Source organism: Zingiber officinale, chromosome 6A, assembly GCF_018446385.1.
Source record: "Zingiber officinale cultivar Zhangliang chromosome 6A, Zo_v1.1, whole genome shotgun sequence".
In the NCBI taxonomy this organism is placed as follows: domain Eukaryota; kingdom Viridiplantae; phylum Streptophyta; class Magnoliopsida; order Zingiberales; family Zingiberaceae; genus Zingiber; species Zingiber officinale.
The window spans coordinates 92,753,947-92,771,298 of NC_055997.1; positions in this window are offsets into that span (position 1 = coordinate 92,753,947).

Genomic DNA, 17,352 nt, shown 5'->3' on the forward strand with positions numbered 1-17,352 from the left:
TTACTTTTCAAGACTGAGTTTGCAAAGGATTCAATTTTCAGAACCTCAGTTTATAAAGTCAAATTGAAGAATTTAGTTTTATAGAAACTAGTTTTCAAGAATAGGTTTATAAGGATAAGTTTTTAAGATTAAGGATTTCAAAACTAAGTTTGAAGAAAAAATCTACTTTTCAATACTGACTAAGTTTGTAAAAACTTTATGTTTAAGGTGGAGAGAATAATTTAGGTGCTAAGTGTTGATTTAATCCTCCCCCTAAACCCGATATCTAAAATAAAGCTTTTGAAAATATTTGCTAAGAATTTTTAATATAAGATTTTCAAAGTAATTGGGGTAGAATTTTATAAAGAGATTTTAAAGAGAAAAAATAACACTTAAGGAGAAAAAAAAACTCCCCCTGAATTTGATACTCCTTTAATTTATTACTCTCCTTTAATTTATTAATTTTTTTTAGGGGATTTAAAAAGGAAAAAAAATTGAACCTCCCCCTGAATTGGTTACTCCCCTCAATTTAATATCTCCCCCTTAAGTTAATACTAAGGTTTGGTTGTGTTAAATTTCAAAGCCCTAACATATTTATCTAATTTAGTAACACTTATATTATTATTTCTTTATCCTTGGTATAATTGTTTATTTGAATTTGATTAATCAATGATTAATTAATTTTAGATTCAGACGCTTAACTTTAGTTTAAAGTTAAATAAGATAAGATTTTATTAATTCAATAACAGTTAAGCATTATCAATAATTTATTGATTAGTTTTTACTTGATTTAATAATTTAATACTTAGTGAAATAATATAAATTTCATATTACTTGATTGAGTTGGTTAATGAAAGTGTTAGTTATAATTATTATTATTATTTTTATTTATTTATTAATTTTTTTTAAAAGGGATTTCTAAAACAGCATTTAAAAGGAAAATGATTTTTATAATATGTTTTATGTCAATTAACATACGTTTGATTCAGTTTTGAATTTAGATTTAAATTAATATTAGTGGTTAATTTAAATTTAAGTTCAATTTTAAGTTTAAGTTAAAATTTCTAATTTTAATTGTAATTTAAATATTAAGTTTTAATTTAAGATTTAATTTTCAGTTAAGTTAAATTAAAAAATAATTTTAAGGTTAAAATGATGTTTAAGATTAAAAATGAGTTTAAAGTCAAAATAATAATTTTTAAAGTGAAAATAATCTATAGAGATAACTTATTATTATTACTTTTTTTTTAAGTTAACAGAATTTTATTATAGTGAAAAAATAAGAAGAATTTTTTAAAATGATACATAATTTCTAAAATAGTTTTAAAACGATTTTTAAAATAGTTTTTTTTTAAATTATTTTTAAAAGTTTTTAAAATAATTTTTGAAATAATTTTAAAGTTAAAAAAATATTTTTTAAGTTAATTAAAATAATTTTTATATTAAAATAATTTTAAGTTAAAATAATTTTTAAGTTAAAATAATTTTTATGTTAAAATAATTTTTAAGTTAAAATGATTTTAAAAATATTTTTTTTAAGATAAAAAAAAATAATTTTTAGCTTAAAATAATTTTTAAAAGAGTTTTTAAATAATTTTTTAAATGAATTTTTAAAATAATTTTTAAATGAGTTTTTAAAATAATGTTTAAAATATTTTAAAAATAATTTTTTAAAAGGGTTTTTAAATAATTTTTTAAATGATTTTTTTTAAAGAATTTTAAGATAGCTTTTAATGAATTTTTTAAAATAATTTTTTAAAAAAATTTAAAATAGTTTTTAAAGACTTTTTAAAATAGTTTTAAAGAATTTTTAAAATAGTTTTTAAAGAATTTTTTAAAATAGTTTTTAAAGAATTTTTTAAAATGGTATTTAAAGAATTTTTAAAAGAGTTTTTGAAGAATTTTTTAAAATGGTTTTTAAAGAATTTTTAAAATAGTTTTTAAAGAATTTTTTAAAATAGTTTTTAAAGAATTTTTTAAAATAGTTTTTAAAGAATTTTTAAAATAGTTTTTAAAGAATTTTTTAAAATAGTTTTTAAAGAATTTTTTAAATTAGTTTTTAAAGAATTTTTTTAAATAGTTTTTAAAGAATTTTTAAAATAGTTTTTAAAGAATTTTTTAAAATAGTTTTTAAAGAATTTTTTAAATTAGTTTTTAAAGAATTTTTTTAAATAGTTTTTAAAGAATTTTTAAAATAGTTTTTAAAGAATTTTTAAAATAGTTTTTAAAGAATTTTTAAAATAATTTTTAAAGAATTTTTAAAATAGTTTTTAAAGAATTTTTTAAATAGTTTTCAAAGACTTTTTAAAATAGTTTTTCAAGAATTTTTTAAAATAGTTTTTCAAGAATTTTTTAAAATAGTTATTAAAGAATTTTTTAAAATAATTTTTAAAGAATTTTTAAAATAGTTTTTAAAGAATTTTTTTAAAATAGTTTTTAAGAATTTTTTAAAATAGTTTTTAAGAATTTTTTAAAATAGTTTTTAAAGAATTTTTAAAATAGTTTTTAAAGAATTTTTAAAATAGTTTTTAAAGAATTTAAAATAGTTTTTAAAGAATTTTTAAATTAGATTTTAAAGAATTTAAAATAGTTTTTAAAGAATTTTTAAAATAGTTTTTAAGAGATTTTTAAAATAATTTTTAAAAGGTTTTAAAAGAATTTTTAAAATAATTTTTAAAATTTTAAAAATGATTTTTAAAAGTGTTTTTTTTTTAAATAATTTTTAAAATAATTTTTAAGTTTAGAAAAAAAATTTTAAAGTCAAATTTATAAGTTAAATATAAAATTTTTAAAGTTAAAATTTTTTAAGTTAAAATTTTTTTAAAAAAATAAATTTTTAAAGTTAAATTTAAAATAAATTTTAAAGTTATAATAATTTTTTAAAGTTAAAATGATTTTTGAAGTTAAAATAATTTAAAATAATTTTTAAAGTTAAAATAATTTTTTAAAGTTAAAATAATTTTTAAAGTAATTTTTAAAGTTAAAGTTAAAATAATTTTTAAAGTTAAAATAATTTTTAAAGTTAAAATAATTTTTAAAGTTAAAATAATTTTTAAAATAATTTTTAAAGTTAAAATAATTTTTTAAAGGTAAAATAATTTTTAAAATTAAAATAATTTTTAAAGTAATTTTTAAAGTTAAAGTTAAAATAATTTTTAAAGTTAAAATAATTTTTTAAAATAATTTTTAAAGTTAAAATAATTTTTAAAATAATTTTTAAAGTTAAAATAATTTTTTAAAGTTAAAATAATTTTTAAAGTAATTTTTAAAGTTAAAGTTAAAATAATTTTTAAAGTTAAAATAATTTTTAAAGTTAAAATAATTTTTAAAGTTAAAATAAATTTTTTTTAAATAATTTTTAAAGTTAATAATTTTTAAAGTTAAAATAATTTTTAAAGTTAAAATAATTTTTTAAAATAATTTTTAAAGTTAATAATTTTTAAAGTAATTTTTAAAGTTAAAGTTAAAATAATTTTTAAAGTTAAAATAATTTTTAAAGTTAAAATAATTTTTAAAGTTTAAAATAAATTTAAAAGAATTTCGTTTTAATTCAAAATTTAACTTAAATTTGAAATTCGAAATTTAATTTTAATTTAATTTAATTTGAAATTCAAAATTTAATTTTAATTCATTTGAAATTTGAAATTTAATTTTAATTTAATTTAATTTGAAAATCAAAATTTAATTTTAATTCATTTGAAATTCGAAATTTAATTTTAATTTAATTTAATTTGAAATTCAAAATTTAATTTTAATTCATTTGAAATTTGAAATTTAATTTTAATTCAAAATTTAATTTTGATCCTTAGTCATCTCACCCGATTTAAGTTTTCAATCAGGGAATCCTATAATTTTATGAGATGAGTTGGATTTTAATTATAGAGTTTGGTTTAACTTGTGTTAGATTCAGGTTTAGCTTTGGTCTCTACAAATAGGCATTCTTCGGATAAACTTCTAAGCTTGGTGAGTCACATGGACGTCATTAGAAGTAACCAACCTTTCGAATAGTCCTATCCACGGAGCTTAGTACTAAATCTTGGTCTAACTAGTTAGGATCCATTTAAGGGTAGCTTCGGTCAGTTCCACTTGGCCAAATGCACCAGATCGAAACCATATCTTTCTAGACATGCGATGCCCAAGCTTCCCTAACGTACTATCATCCAAAAACTTCACCAGTAGCATGATTCAAGTTAAACTTGGTCTCTTTTTAACTAATCATAATTACCCTGCCGGGTTAGTTTGTTTAGGTTACCCTGTCGGGTAAGTTAGTTTTGGAGGTGTCAGCTATTCTGGAGCCTCCCCCTGAATTATTGGCCTTTAAATTTTCGCTTTAGGTTTGTGTCGATTTCTTTTATAATTATAATTAACTTGGTGATAATTTATATTTTGTTGAGTTTTTTATTTCTTTGACTTGTATTTTGGTTTTTGATTTGGTTTATTCGAGTTTATATAATATATTTTTTCTTTAGGTATGTAATATTGATTCATTCCTACTTGCGTGGTTAAACACGCTTTCGGAACCCAAGCTTGATTAGTTGATTTGTATTGGGTTATTAATGACTTAAAGGTTTTATTTGAGTTCAACTTGTATCCAAGTCCGGTTTTATTATAACATGCTTTTTGATTGTTCAGGATTAAGTCTAGATTTTTTGATCTTGTAGTGAATTTTTCTAGTATTTCTTTTAAGTTATTAATTTCTGATTTTAATGATGAATTCTCTTCAAGTATTAGATCTTGAGTTGGATTTGAATTTTTTATTTGTTCCTTGAGGTCTTGATTTTCCTCAAGGAGTGATTTATTTTTATTTTCTATTTTAATTAACTTACTATTTGAGCAAGAAATAATTTTAAAGAATTTTTTGTTTAAATTGAAATATACCTCATCCGGGCCTTCGGAAACGAGTACGGACTCGTGGCTTGATTCGGGTTCCGACCCGTCTTCCGATTCATCTCCTGACTCGTCTTCCGTTTCAGCTTCGCGGGCCATCAGCGCGAGGTGGCTCTGGTGTTTCTGCTCTTCTACCTCCGATTCGTCCGAGGAGTCATCCCACGTTGCTTTGAGGGCCTTCTTTTTGGTTGGCTTCGGTTTGTCGAACTTCAGTCTTGGACATTCGCTCTTGTAGTGCCCCTTTTTGTTGCATCCGAAGCAAGTCACATTCTTCTGTTCCGCGGGAGAACTGATCTTTTGAAGGTCCTTTTTGCTGAAGCTCCTTTTTCTCCTGGTGAACATTTTTCTTACCAAGTTCACGAGGTATTCTTCGTCTTCGGAATCTTGACCGGAATCTTCTTCAGATTCAGACTTGCTCTTCTTTTCTTTGAATGAACCTGCAAATAATGTAACGACCCGACCCTCTTGGCTCATTTGGTGGCCCATTTGGCGACCCTCGGGTCGTCGACCGTCGGCCCTTATGTCGTCGGCCCATTTGGCGACCTCTCATGTCGTCGACCGACGACCCTTAGCTGTGTCGTTACTCACTAGGACTTTCCACCCCTGGCAGTGGATTTTTGCCTCCCCCAGGATTGTTGCCAAATGGGCCGTCAAATGAGTCAAGAGGGTCGGGTCACTTGGTTACCAGGATTCATAAACTCTAATACTTAAGCCTGGAGGTTTAGAGTTCGAATCCCAGGGGAGGCAAAAATCCACTGTCAGGGGTGGAAAGTCCTAGTGAATAACGACACGATCGACGGTCGACGACCCGAGGGTCGCCAAATGGGCTGCCAAATGGGCCGCCAAATGGGTCGGGTCGTTACAATAAAAAAGGCGCCTTTTATTGTAACGACTCGACCCTTTGTCGGCCCATTTGGCGACCTCTCATGTCGTCGACCGACGACCCTTGGCCGTGCCGTTACTCACTTAGACTTTCATCTCACTTGGTTACCAGGATTCATAAACTCTAGTACTTAAGCCTGGAGGTCTAGAGTTCGAATCCTGGGGAAGGCAAAAATCCACTGGCCAGGGGTGGAAAGTCTAAGTGAGTAACGGCACGGCCAAGGGTCGTCGGTCGACGACATGAGAGGTCGCCAAATGGGCCGACGACATAAGGGCCACCAGTTGGGCCGCCACAAGGGCCGCCCTAGAGGCCAAAGGGTCGAGTCATTACAAATAAAGCAATACTTTTCTCGGCTCCAGCATTAGTTTGTTCATGTAATTCTAACTCACAGAAAAGCTCGTCTAATTTTAACTTAGATAAATTTTTCGAAATTTTGTAGGCATCTACGATTGATGCCCACAAGCTATTACAAGGAAAGGCATTTAGTGCGTACCTTATTAAATCTTTGTTTTCCATCTGATGGCCTATCGCGTGGAGTCTGTTGAGGATGTCCTTGATTCTCGCGTGCAGTTGACTTGCCGTTTCCGCTTCCTACATTTTTATATTAAATATTTTATTCAAAAGTAAATCTTTTTTCATTACCTTTGCGTCACTTGTTCCTTCGTGCAGCTCGATCAATTTGTCCCATAATTCTTTAGCATTCTGATGCGGTCCGACCCGGTTCAGCTCTTCTCGTGTTAGGTCGCAGTGTAGCGTATTGATTGCTTTGTTTTCCGTGGACGCCTTTTTCCTCATGTCCGGAGTCCACTGTTCCGTGTCTAGTGGATTTCCAGAGTTGTCGGTTGGAGCTTGGTAGGCATTTATAATGTTGAACCATTGATCGTAATCCGTCTTTAGGTACACCTCCATTCTTTTCTTCCAGTACGAGAAGTCATCCCCGTTGAATAGGGGAGAACGTACTATGCTGAAGCCTTCTAGTTGAGACATTCTGCACACAAGTAAACAACGAAAAAATATTCCAAGACTTGGTCTTGGATTAGTAGTGCGGGAGAAAAAAAATAATAGCTGTGTCTAAGTTGGTGTTGCACCAATTTAGATTTAATTGCAACGAGAAAAAAATTCCCAAATTAATAATAATATCAACTTAGAATTAAGCGTAAAGAAAAAAAGAAAAAAAATCTTTTCACCCCCTATCTGATTGGTGGTTGCACCAAATCAGAGCGGTACCTGCTCTGATACCACTTGTTGGATCGTGAAACGTCGATAGAGCGGGGGGTGAATATCGATTCGAAAAATAGTGTTAAAAAGAGTTAAACGCAGCGGAATTTAAAAACAATAGACACAGTAATTTTTACTTCGTTCGGAGCCTGTGACGACTCCTACTCGAAGGCCCGTACTCCGTGAGTACTTTCGTTGGGCAATTCACTAGCAATTCGAAATAATGATTACAAAAACAATGAATGCTAATGAAAGTTAAAATAAATACCGACAAGAATTTAATAAAAAAGGAAAGGAGCGTATTGTCGGAACTTTGTTAACGTCGCAGAAGCGCAGAGCAGTAGAGCAGGCAGTAGAAGACTTTCTTTTCGTTGTTGTCCTGAAGCTCCCCTCTGACCCTTCTTTTATATGAGGCTCGGGGCACCCCGGATCCCTTCCGGGCGCCCTGGTGGGACGTGGCAGGTCCAACCAGCAAGCTCCACGTGGCGACGCGTGAGTTTGGATAAAACTTACCTCCGGGCACCCGGACCTCCTATTTCCAGGAACTCCTTTTCCTGCAAAATAGAGTTAGTCCGAGGCAAATATATATCCTGTAAAACATATTGTTAGCACAGTTAAAGTTCAACAAAGTAATAGAAAAAGAGTATGACTTAGATTCCGTCTTTCCGAGACCGGAATCTAGTCACGATCTCGACTTAGACATCCGAAATGGATCTAAGCCAGATCGACGCCTAATGTTCCCTTCCCGGGAACGCGTCCTCGCAGTCACTCCCCTCCAGTGACTTACATCACTTACCTGCCAGACGTCCGGTCAGCCTGTCGACCCGTCTGGACTTCGTGCCAGCTATCCGGTCAGCCCGTCGACCTAGCTGGACTTCGTGCCTAAGCGTCCGGTCAGCCCGTCGACCCGCTTGGACTTCGTGTCAGCTATCCGGTCAGCCCGTCGACCTAGCTGGGCTTCGTGCCAGACATCCGGTCAGCCCGTCGACTTGTCTAGACTTCTCCTACACACTCGATCAAAGTGTTAGACAACAACAAACTAACTTAACCTGATTTGTCATTCATCAAAACCTGAGTTAAATCGTTAGTGCTAACTGCACCAACACTTTCTAGCCGGCCGCCAACAGTCCTACAAGTGGTATCAAAGTCGAGGTGCTTCAGGAGGACTAACCGCCAATCGAAGCAAAGATAATGGTCGGACCAAGCATCCACCCGCCGAAATACGAAGAGGATTTCACAACCTGGAAAAAACTGATGCATGTATTTTTTTCACAACAGATTTTGAATTAATTTTAACAATGGAACTTGGCTTTGTAGCTCCAGAGGGTAAGGAAAAATATAAATGGACGAAAAAGGAGCAGGCTAAGTACGTAGTGAACGGCAAAGTAGAATACCATCTGTTAAGCGTTCTTCCACCACAAGAAGTCAATTGAATCGGAAACTACGACTCGGCAAAGGAACTTTAGGAGAAGTTCCTCGAGCTACAAGAAGGAACATCCGAAGCCAAACTCGCCAGAAGAGATCTACTTCGCAATCATCTCACCAGCCTGCGACTTGGGGAAGACGAGACAGTTGCACATCTACACTCAAGAATCAAAGAGATCATCACCGGACTGTCGAATCTCAGAGAAAAGGTAAGTAACCGAGATTCGCTAAGGTACGCATTAAATTTGTTTTCGAAAAATTCAAAATGGGCATCACTAGTAGATGCCTTTTACATTTTGAAAGATTTAGAAAAAATTTCATTAGAAGAATTCTTTTCAATATTTGAAGTGCATGAGTCAAGATGTGTAGGAATGAAGGAGCCCAAGAACAATGTCGCCCTCAAAACTTCGAGAGACGAACCTGAGTCGGAATCTTCTCTTGACGATGAGGAAATGGTAATGATGGTAAGAAGATTCAAGAAACTTTATAAATCTAGATCTACTAACCATCCACAGGGGAAAAAGAAAAGGGCGATCCGTTGCTACCACTGCGACGAAGAAGGGCACGTCAAGGACAACTGCTCCAAGCTGAAGAACAAGGACAAGTAGAAGGGTAAGAAGTCTATCCAAAAGCGAAAGGCCCTAAAGGCGACGTGGGACGATACATCGTCAGAGTCGGAAGTCGAGGCATTCTTTGGGCTTGCTCTAATGGCAAGTCATCAAGACGACGACTGCGAGTCAAGCTCTTCCGAAATGAGCATCGAAAGCATCGATGAAGGGAGAGCCATGTTGGAAGAAAGAAGCAATTCAGGGGGAGAACCGGACAACGAGATCGATAAGGTAAGTCAGGTACGATCTCTTCCTCCCGACAAAATGTTTAAGTTCATTAAACTTCTAACAAAAGATTGCTGCAAATTAGAAAATGAAAATAAAAATTTAAAAGTAATTCTAGCTAAGTCCTGTCCCTTAGAAGAATTAGACAAATCAAAATTAGAAAATGAGAAATTGAAATCAGAAAATAATCTTTTTAGAGAATTCCTTGAAAATTACTTCAAAATATTTTGAACCCAACTTTGAAATAATCTTTGAAACTATTCTTGAAAGTATTCCATCATTGTTGGTGCAAAACTTAGGAATCCTTAGCACTTAAAGTCATTTATAAAGGGTTCTTTTTGTTGTATGACAAAAGGGGGAGAAGAAGGGTTTAAGTTAGGAATCTATATCTTTTTGAATTGATCTAATTTAAACATATTTGTCAAACATCAAAAAGGAGGAGATTGTTGGTGCAATCGACCTCCAAGGTTTTAATGTCAGACAAATATGTTTAAGTATGCTTAAGTATGGAACTTAATCAAGGAAAGTCCTAGTTGTAAGCTAGGCAAGGGGAAAAATCTTGGTATATCGTGGAAGCTAGGTGGATAGGTCTGGAGGACTTGATCCCTGGGTAGCCGAATACTGAGTCTTGGTGAGTGAAGCCAAGTGGAGAAAATCCTAGGAGGTGGTAACCTTAGGTCCTGGTGAGTGAAGCCAGGTTGAGAAAATCCTAGGGGGTGGTAACCTTAGGTCCTGGTGAGTGAAGCCAGGTTGAGAAAACCCTAGGAGATGGTAACATTAGGTCCTGGTGAGTGAAGCCAGGTTGAGAAAATCTTAAGAGGTGGTAACCTTAGGTAACGAGAAGTCTTGGAGGAGTGAACTCCAAGCAAGGTTGTTAGGATGGTTTCCGGTCGACCGCGCGCGGTCGACCGGACCAACGGATCTCAGTAAATTTAGGTTTAGGTTTACCATTATATTCTGTATTACTATTATTGTTGTTGACTAATGTAGTATTGCAGGAAAAGTCTTAGTGGATCGGGCGATCAGACACTAAGCAGAAAAGGTCCAAAGATATCTAAAGGACCATGTTTGGCAGGTAAGTTGAGGTAAACAACTGGAGGAGCGACAGTGAGGTTGGGTTCCTGAAAAGAACAACCTAAGGTCGCCGATCCAACTGAAGAAACCGGGAAGGTTTCCAAGTTGAGATCAAGACAGTTCTACTGTCTTTTATACTACTCATGCATTATAATATTACTATGCTAATCTCTGTTTTGCAGGATTATAACTAACACTATTTTACAGGTTTGACCCGATCGGTCGATCGAACAGGAGGATCGGTCGACCGAACCAGATCAACTCAAAGCAAGTATCAGTTCAGACCAAAACAGAGTACAGTCCGGTCAAAGCTTGATCGGTCGACCGAACCAGAGGATCGATCGACCGATCCATGGTGACTCAGCACTGGCCAGCTCATTAGCACTTATCAGCAGGAAAAGGAAAAAGTCTGATCGGTCGACCGAACCCAGGGATTGGTCGACCGATCCAATCAACATTAAAGCTACATTAATTGAAGATCTCGACAAATTTCAACGAACAAGGAAAAAGCTTGTTCGGTCGACCGAAAAATGGGATCGGTCGACCGAACCATTAAAGATCAGTTAATGTCAAAGATCGAGCCAGCGTTAGACTCCAGCCAGGAAAGGATGGGAGCTGGTTCGGTCGACCGAACAGATGGGTCGGTCGACCGAACTTCCATTACACCTATAAAATGAAGCTCGAAGTCTGAGGCCAATATAACATTCTGATCGATTCAAGTTCTCTTCTGCAAGCTTCTCGTGCTATAAGTCTTCATCAACCCTGCAAGCTACTTTGTCCTACCGAGCTTCGATGTTTAATTATTACTGTCGGTATATTTCATTTATATTGCACTTAATTTTTATATAAGATAGTAGAAGTGTTACTATCTTACATTCTTGTACTTGTACAATTCGTTCCTTTCCGAAGATTCGAAAAGAATGATTATAGTGTTTGCCCATCGGTGCGATCAAGGACCGCGGGCCTTCGAGTAGGAGTCGAGCTAGGCTCCGAACGAAGTAAAAGAACTTATCTATTTGTTTAATTTATGCTGCTTAACTTTGTTTTTTAAAAAGGATAAAGAAAAGTTTTAAAAAGCGATATTCACCCCCCACCCTCTATCGCACGTTTTCGATCTATCAGAAATGCTGTGGAAGAGTACATCGGTGGACTAGAAGGACGTGCGCAGCGTTAGAGGGATGAGAAGTCGGGGAGGAAGCCTGTCAAGGAGAAAACAGAAAGATGGGTTCAGGTGAGCTCAATTCCAGATGGACAAAATCACCGAGGTGATCGGAGCAACGGAAGAGTCAATGGGGAGATGCGAAGTTGCTAGAGGCGCCCTCAATTTGGTTGGAGGCACCTCCGTGCCTTTCTGTGGGAAGGGGCCTTCAACCACCTATGGAAGGTGCCTTCAATCTTTTGAAGGCGCCTTAGACTGGGCAAAATGTAACTGTTAGCGAAGATAAAATCTTATCTTTGCTTGCCTCACTAGAGGCACCTTCCAGCCTTGGATAAGATTTTTCAGGGACTATAAAAAGACTCTTTGACCTAGGAAATAAAGAACAACTTTAGTATTAACTTTTCTAGTCATTCTTGAGCTGTCAACGTGTGTAAAAGGCTTCTATGCCTTCAACGAAGGAGATCTTCTAGTGCTTTTCAATGCCTTTGATTAATAACCACGTAGGTTGTAACCAAGTAAAACTTTAGCCTTTTACTTACTCTTTTTAAGTTGTTATTTCTTTTATTATTATTATTATTATTATTATTATTATTATTATTATTATTATTATTAATCAAAGGATCCAGAAAGGGATTCATTTCTCTTGTAGGCAATTCACCCCTCTCTTGTCGACCCCGCTGCACCAACACTGTTGTGGTGTGCCCCTTAGCCTTTCATGATGGTTCACCTATCCTTCAATCCCATGGTCCTGGGAGATAGCTCCTCTCCCATTGAGATCATATGGTTTGTGTCTCTTAATTTTTCTTTAAAAATGGGCATGATCGTGAGCTGTTGACACTTGTCTTTCCTTTATCCTTGTTATGCCTCTTGTCTTCTTTCAACTAATCCCTAAGGGTAATGGAGTCAAAATCTCATCCCCGAACCTTGATTCAAGAGATATAATGGCTACATCTAGAGGCGAAACACCAAACTTGACTACTTGCTGAGAAGGAAGAATCCTTAGTAGAGGCATTGCAAGCTCTGAATCTCCACCACTCGAACCAGAAGGAACTCGAGGCATGTCTATTCGCTGCCCAGTCCAAAGTCCGAGCTAAGCTTGCCATGAAGAAGAAAGCCTCTCTGGACTTAGTGCAAAGGACTATGGAACTATATGACCTGAAAATGATGCATGCTTCCGCGATATCTCACATGACTTAGGAGGCAAAGGCCAAGGATCTGCTAATACTGCAACAACAATAGGATTTGAACCAACAAACGATCGACCTAAGCTCCATCCAAGATGAGTTAGAATGAGCAAAATCTGAGTTGGCATCTTCCCAATCTGCCTCGTAGGTCTACAAGAGTGAGTCAAACAAATGTGTGCAGATGGGACGAGCAACCTATTTCTGTTCGGGCTATAATTCGATCACATGTTCGCATCTGGGGTTGGAGGAGTAGTCCGGTATCCCCAAGAGGAAGGACACCTAACTACTGATCAACCCGATGAATTTTTTTTTGGATCATGAAGGATGTAGGAAAAAAACAAGAGGCTACCTTTTTCTTTGGGCTTGATCAAACTTTCTGTGTATTGTGTGCTTGTTGATGACATCTAGACTTTCATGTTGGCTCAATATTTTAATTGTTGTTCTATTTACTTTTTCCTTCTCTAGAGAAAAATGATTAACTTTCGTGTTCGAGCATCACCACGATCATACTAAATGCCGAGCAGAGTGGCTGTAGAGATAAGAGCCCGCCAGAACGGTAGTTGAGACAAGAGCCAGGCAAAGCAGCTGTAGAGATAAGAACCGGGCATAGCGAAAGCTCGACCGAGAAGTAATAGAGGTGCAAGAGCCTTGCTCCTTATAACTCACACGAGGCGAGAGTCTAGCATCCGACTAGACGGTTGTTGGGGCGTGAGAGTCTTGCTCACTTATAACTATCACTAAGGTGAAAGTCTAGAATTCGATCGGACAGTCATTGGGACGCGAGAGCCTTACTCGCTTATAACTCGCACGGGGCGAGAGTTTGAAATCTTACCGGATCGTCGTTTGAACGCAAGAGTCTTGCTTGCTTATAACTAGCACGGGGAGAGCGTTTGGCATCCGACCAAACTATCGTCTTGACGAGACAGTTGTTGGAACGCAAGAGCCTTGCTCTCTTATAACTCGTACTGGGCGAGAGTCTGGCACCCTACCGGACTGTCGTCTGGATCAGACAGTCATTGGGATGCAAGAGCCTTGTTCGCTTATAACTTACACTAGGGTGTGAGTCTGAAATTCTACCAGACGGTGGTTTGGACCGGATGGTCGTTAGGACGCAAAGCCTTACTCGCTTATAACTCACATAGGATGAGAGCCTGGCTTCTGACCGGATGGTCGTCTAGACCGAACAGTCATTGGGACGCAAGAGTCTTGCTCACTTATAACTCGCATGGGGTGAGAGTCTAGCATCCACCGGATGGTCGTCTGAGACAGCAAGACCTAACTTAATTTGGTTGATCATATCAAAATTACCACGGGGTACTTACAGTCTGGATCGGACAGTCATTGGAAAGTGAGAGTTTTGCTCGTTTATAACTCGCACTAGGGTGAGAGTTTGGAATTCGACCGGACGATCATTTGGATCAGGCAGTCATTGGAACACGAGAGCCTTACTCGCTTATAAGTCGTACTGGGGCAAGAGTTTGGAATTCGATCGGATGGTCGTTTGGATCAGACGGTCGTTTGGACCAGATGGTTGTTGGGACGCAAGAGACTTGTTTGCTTATAACTAGTACTAAGGTGAGAGTCTGGAATCCGACCAAATAGTCGTCTAGACCAGACAATTGTTGGGATGCGAGAGCGTTGCTCGCTTATACTCGCACTAGGGCAAGAGTTTGAAATCCCACTAGACGGCCATTTGGACCGAACGGTCATTTGGACCAGACATGTTGGGATGTGAGAACCTTGCTTGCTTATAACTTGCACTAGGGCGAGAGTCTAGAATCCGATCGGAAGGTTGTCTGGACCGGACAGTCGTTGGGACGTGAAAGCCTTGCTCGCTTATAACTCTAACTCGTACTAGGACAAGAGTCTGGAATTTTACTGGGCAATTGTTTTGACCGGATGGTTGTTGGAGCGTGAGAGCCTTGCTCGCTTATAACTCGCACTAGGGTGAGAGTCTGGAATCCAAGCGGATGATAGTTTGGACTGAACAGTCATCGGAACGCGAGAGCCTTGAGAGAAAACACTTATTAATATCTCAGAGGTGACGGACAGGATGCCCAATGCCACCTATTTGAAACGCTTGATGTATGCTCTCAAGGACTCCGTAGCCCCTTGTTTGAGAGCAAATAGACTATGATTACTCTTTTGGTACTTTCTACTACTGGCAAAATGATGCAGGAAGGTGTTTTAAACTCCTTAAAGTAAGTGATAGATATGACCGGTAATTTGTCGAATCATCTCTGTGTTGAGCCTGAAAGAGTGGTCAGGAACACTCGGGACTTTATTGCATCTCTATACTAATGTAATAGGATGGTGTTTTGGAATTTGCAGAGGGGATCCTCTGGGTCCTTACTGCCTTCGTATTCCCTTATAGATAGGGGCTTATAAACCCTAGGCAGCTTCTCGTCTGTCACTTCATGAGAGAAAGGCACACTAGGCTGTTTAGGCATTTCCAGAGTAGCTAGAGCTTTACCTCTATTTGAGTCCCTTGGCGGCAAGTTCTCAACCGAAGAAGCCTAAGACCGCTCGATTTTGGTGCTCCCTTCTCCAGGCGTCCGACAAAGTGACTGGGGGAAGTCACATGACTGCTTCCTCTTGGATTTTCTATTAGAGGTGGCGGACCCGCCTCTCAAGGCCACAGTTGCACGACATGAGTGAGAATCTGCAGACTATTTTTCTGAGGCCACTTGCGTTTTAACCTCCTTGAACAGCTCGTATTCTCCCGTTGTCATAGTGACGTTGATTTTATCGATATACTCCATCTTCACGTCTCGGATCAGGCAGAGAGGTTTCCACAAATGGTGTCAAATTTAATCTCGTCCGAAAACTGAGTTGGATAGAGGGGGCTAATGACGAGGGCAGGGATGTTGACAGGAATAGAGGAATCTAGGCCTAGGGGAAGAGGATCACCAATGGTACTCACGATCCTACAAACATCACAGACTTGCACTTGGAAGCGTTAGATCAAGAACCAAGGAAGAGGTCCCTGGTACAGACCCTCCGACACTCAAATTAGAAATGAGGCCAAGCAGAAAAAGATATGAAAGTAGAACTGCAGTAGATGTGTGTGTATGAGCTAGTATGCATGCGTATCTGGCCAACGGAGAAGACCTCCCTTTTTATATTGCCTTCGTGACCTCTATAATCATTAGACATCATATAATATCTAATGCCAAAGTATGTCGGGGGATGGAGGATGTATGACGGACTTTTATTCCATGGTGTGTATGTGGCAAATTATTATAATATTTCTTGATAAATAATTGTTAGTTTCTGACAAATTATTATGATTCCCTAACAACTTCTCTTAGTAGTAGCTTGATCAAGACGAAACTGACCGAGAGAATGAGGGGACTAAGCTCTTTGGCCTGACTGAGATGGAGCTGACTAAGAGAATGAGAGGACTAAGCCCTAGGGCTTGACCGGGCTAGGGCCAGCTTGGAGAATAAGGGGACTAAGCCCTAGGTCCTAACTGGGCTAAAGTCGACCGAGGGAATGAGGAAATTAAACCCTGAGTCCTGATCAGACTAGAGACGATCGAGAAAATGAGGGAACTAAACTCTAAATATGTATTCTTGACCTTGACCATCAGCTACTCCTGTTTTTTTTCTTTTTTACTTCCACGTCATCTTAATTATTGACCTTTTACTATCGTGGGGCCCCTTTATACACTATATCAACATGTATGAATCTTTTTGGCTATTATCTAATATCCATTGTCTAAAGTGTATGAATGATAATTGAGTTTTTCTTTTTCTCGAAAGAGGCAAAATACTGATTACAAGAATTTAAAAAAAAAACAAAAAGATGTATGACAACTGCATCATCTCCAGCAGCTATACTATAGCTTGCTTTCCAGTTGCCCCTGGACCTTGGTGCAATAGTCACTTCAGCTGTTAATTGATGGTTTAAATCTCAGTTATGATTCAGTGTAGATCATTTTCCTTCGGTAGGATAACAAATCTAGGTAATTGGTTACTCCGGACGGATAATCACAAGCACTTTCTGATTTACTAGATGGGCAGAATGTGAAGCTAGACCATCCATCTTGAGATTAGTCAGCTCGTAAGAATTGAATACCTGGTTAAAAAAAAATAGCTTGCTTTCTTGTTGATATGATTAATCCCTGTGGCGACCGGCTTAAGTGAGCCTTCATCGAGCAACATCAACAAAACGATAAGATCTAGCTCTTGTCAAGCAATTCACTATGCTTGCTGAAAAAAATTCCAGCGCATCATTCTTTATGACGTCAATTGGAATAATGGAAAGTAAACAAAGCTAATACTTGAGATGGCAGTTGCAGAAATCCAAGGAAACAGAGAAATAGCTGTATTATTATCAAAAGAATTTTCCTAAATCAATGTGTTATCAAATAATTGATATCTTCGCATATCTCGGTTGATATCTCTTCACATTTGAGTAGTAATCTTTAAAAGTTTCACCAACTATAACAAGGCAAGTCATCATTGAGGTTCTTCACATTGTTCTTTTAGCATCAAACCTAGTGCATCAGAAATAGATGATCTACCTAAAATCAATGATTATGAAAAAGATGTATGTGGCTTAATTGACTTAGTTTAAATAATTATAAATAAGTGATTGAATAAAAAAAAAAGTTTGACATCAAAACAGTGTTGCGCAAGGTAACTCCATGTCGGACTCAAGCGACAAGTGGAGTACTAGTTCATCAGTTTGGCAGCAAACTGAAAA